The sequence below is a fragment of the Typopeltis vanoorti genome, chromosome 18 (genome assembly GCF_054136105.1).
Source record: "Typopeltis vanoorti isolate ZY-2024b chromosome 18, IOZ_Tvanoo_1.0, whole genome shotgun sequence".
NCBI classification, from domain to species: Eukaryota; Metazoa; Arthropoda; class Arachnida; order Uropygi; family Thelyphonidae; genus Typopeltis; species Typopeltis vanoorti.
In genome coordinates, this window is record NC_143566.1 from 84,227,883 (window position 1) to 84,232,071 (window position 4,189).

The following is a 4,189-nucleotide window of genomic DNA, read 5'->3' on the forward strand; positions in this document are numbered from 1 at the left end:
TCTGCAGCCTCAGAATTAATACGGAACCTCTAAGAAAGAGAGCGTCAGCAGGATAGTGCCACAGATGTCAGCGGTTTGGGCATGCCCAAAAGCAATGATGGGCCAACTTCAGGTGCTTAAAATGTGGTGAAGGCCACCAGATTATCATATGCACCAAGCCAAGATCTACGCGAGCTAAGTGCACAAACTGCGGAGGTCCTCATCCCGCTAACTATAAAGGATGCATAGCACACCCAAAGAACCGCGGGTCTCCAAAAACCCCTCATCCATCATCCAGCAGTGACACCCTGGGCAACTGTACAGATCGCCATCCAATTTAAATAATCTCCACCTTGATAGCTAAGAAAGGAAATCAACCTGAAATCAGGACCAAAACATATGCCGAGGCTGCACGATCCAAGAATACTTCCTCCAACGAATTTACAAACTCCAACCTGACATCAGTTCTAACTGTCTCACTAGCTACCATGCTTCAGGAATTCAGCAAAACAAATCCTACACCTTCCTCCACGAAGAAATTCCTTCAAGGTACCCATTCATGAGCAATAGGAAATATAAGCCAAACTCCCTTACCATAACTGCATGGAATGCAAATGGATTGAACAACAAAATCCTTGAACTACAAGAGTTCACTGACAGATATACTCCTGATATTATTCTAGTAAATGAAACATATCTCAGAATAGCTAATAACCCTAAATTACGGAACTACGCAATGCACAAAACAGACAGACTCACTGCCAGTGGAGGAGGCACAGACATATTCATTACAAACTACAATGTACGGATCAATCCACAAACCAAGAACCTAGAGATAACAGGCGTTGAAGTTCATACAAACAATGCTGGCAGTATCAAAATCTATGCAGTATACACCCATCCAGCATTCCATTACTGGTATCTGACTTGGACTCCATTCTCAGCTCCACATACCATCATCATGGCTGGAGGTTTCAATGCCAAGCATACAGCTTGGTATAGCTCCACAATCAATGACAAAGGCCGCATCCTAAACCATTACTCAACGCAAAATTCTATTGTTATAGCCGGGCCCACAGAGTCCACTCATCACAGTCCAAATGGAAGATCAGACGTACTCGACATCGCAGTCGTTAGAAACAAAATTTAAAAAAAATAAATAAATAAATAAAAAATTCTTCCCATGCCGGGAATCGAACCCGGGCATCCTGGGTGAAAGCCAGGTATCCTAGCCACTAGACCACATGGGATTGGTTATATGGGAAACAAAATTTAATTTAATTTAAATTTAAATAGTCGTTAGAAACATCAGATACCAATACCAACTGGAAACGCAAAACGAATTATCATCTGATCACAACCCCATTCTGCTCAAGTTCAGTACACAAGAAAACTTCTCTCCTCCATACTCCTTTATATCATGCGAAAGGCTCTCCAAAACTCTCTCAGATCACCTTGGCCCAACACTCATCATCCATAACAAAGAGGAGATAGATATAGCTGTCAACAACCTCACTTACCAAATTAAAAAAAGCACTAACTTCAGTCACACAAAACACAGATTTTCATTCCAGTGGTCGGATCCCTGAGGAAATTATGGACCTGATCAGGCTGAAAAGCAGAGCCAGAAAGAGGTACCATAACACAAAAGCCATACAAGATAAAACAGCTCTGAATAATTTAAATAGATAAGTCCGGGAAGCTCTACAAAAACATCGAAATCAAGATTGGGAAACAAAACTGAACAATCTGAACCAGAGGAGAACTCCATTTGGAAATTCTTGAGAGCCCTCCGCACTAAAAGGCTACTTATATCCCCAATTTAGACCAAGAAAGGAGCAGCTCACACTGACCAAGAAAAAGCAGAAGCTTTGGTTGGCGATTTGGAAACTCAGTGTAACCCCTCTTACGAGAATTTAAACATTAGTCTAATCTACAAGATTCACGATTTACCCCAGTCAGGCAGGTTATTACAGAACAAAAGGAGAAGGCAGAACCCATCACACCAACCTCTCCACCAGTTATAAAGTTATAAATATCATAACCCACTTGAATAACAACAAGGCTCCAGGTTCAGACGAAATCGCAAACATAACAATCAAATTACTCCCCCCCAGAAAAGCCATTGTGCACCTAGTCAATAATATCAATGCAATAATCAGATTCAATTATTTTCCCTTAGCATGGAAAACAGCTGACATCACACCAATCAAACAGATTGGGAAAAAAACCTCAACTCCCCAGAAGCTACAGACCTATCAGCCTACTGTCCAGCCCAGGTAAGGTTGCAGAAAAAGTCATCCTTACACGGCTTCAATCAGCAACAGATAAACTCGGTATTATCCCTAATGGGCAGTTCGGATTCAGAAAGAAACCATAGTACCACACATCAGATACACTGACTGGTTGAATTTATCACCACAAGTTTCAACTGGAACTTCAACACTGCTGCGGTCTTTATATGGACCTGCGAAGGCGTTTGACAAGGTGTGGAACCAGGGTCTTCTCAACAAACTCATCAAATTTAACATGCAAAGCAATCTAATAAAAAACATAGATAGTTACCTTAAAGAGAGATTCATGCAAGTAAAAATAAATGAAACCGGATCAACCAGACACAAAATCCTGCAGATGTTAACAGTTGGCAGGTGTTAGCAGGTGTTTCTATGTAGATAGAAAACAGCTCCCCTGCTGTTTTCTATCTACATAGCTGATATTCCACAAAATCCAAGTTCAACAATCACAGCATTATATGCGGATGATACCGCTTTTTTAGCAAGATCTCTGTCCCAAACTAACTATCAAAAGACTCCAAAACCAAAACAGTATTCACACATTGGAGAAATGGCTGATGGACTGGAGGATCCAAACAAACCCACTGAAGAGTTCAGCCATCCTGTTCACCAAAAAGAAGTTTCAGATCAAGGAAGACATACACCTGCTAGGTGTCAAGATCCCGTGGCAGAATGAAGTCAAATACCTTGGTGTCATACTTGACAAAAAACTCCAATTCACCAATCATATAAAACACATAAGCTGAAAGGCATCCAAAGCAATCGCCCAGCTCTACTCCATGATCACCAGAAGAAGTAAATTGGATATCCGGAACAAACTACTCATATACAAGACGGTAATATGCCCAGTCATCACTTACGCATCTCCTACATGGAGCCACACCTCGAATACAAATATTCCAAAAGTGCAGAGGATACAGAACAAATGCCTGAGAATGATTCTGGATGCCCCATGGTTTATCAGAAACTTCCAGCTTCACTGAGAAGTCAACACTCCCTACATCGCATCCCTCCTCCATGATCTAGCAGCAAAGTCTTCACCAAGACAAACAGTCATCCAAACCCGCTGATCAAGCAAGCTTCAGACTACAATGAAACAGAATTCTACAAATACAAAAGACCCAAGTCAATCTTATGCTGAGCTGACCACAGCTAAACTCACTGCCCTTCCTAGGCGAGCTTAACGCTCAATAACTCTCCACTCAAAGAGCTCCTCCTCAGACAAAGGGGAATATGAAAAGCATTTATGCTTCACTCATCAAGTCAGCAACGTTCTGCCTTAGTATCACCACCTCTGGGTCTGGCTCGCACTAATGTTCTTTTGCACAGAAGTTGTTGCTTGCTCCCTGAAATGTGTGAGGCTCTGCTTGGGGGGTAGGCTTTTGCCTGTCTCTGAGTGTGGCCACCGCTGAGATTATGGTTCTGCTTGGTGGTGGGGTGAGCCTGCCATTGTGCAGAGCCCCTGCTGAGGATTCTTCTTAGTGGTGGGGTGAGCCTGTCAATGAGTGGAACCACCGCTGAGTTGGACGATCCTTCGGTCACTCGTAGGGAGTGGTCTGGGAGAAGCCTAATTTTTAGAGAGGTCTTTACTTAAACAGCACTTCAATAAAAGTCGAAACTGGTCTGGTCAGTAACCCTTCCCTTAATGCATAGCATTATACATGTCCTCAAGGAGATGTGCTTTGCATTATGGGATATAGGATACTAAGCAAGTGATGAGAAGTTATACCACCTTTGCCACAGTCCTGAAAATACTTCAGGCGCAAACTTTGTTTGCCAACACTTGGATAAAGGATTAAACCAAATATATAATTGGTAAGAAAGAATGATTATGTGAATGATGACTTTCTTGCTGTTGCTAGGAGTGGCGATTTATCTTTTCTTTTTTTTTTTTTTTTTCACGATTTCTCTGTAGC

General features: G+C 42.0%; 1 non-coding gene across 1 annotated transcript; it reads right to left on the reverse strand.

Annotated features, from left to right (window-relative positions):
• Window positions 1–1,157: 1,157 nt before the first annotated feature.
• On the reverse strand, window positions 1,158–1,229 carry TRNAE-UUC (transfer RNA glutamic acid (anticodon UUC)). The gene has a single exon. It is a non-coding gene; the product is annotated as a tRNA-Glu (tRNA).
• Between the last annotated feature and the right edge of the window lie 2,960 nt (window positions 1,230–4,189).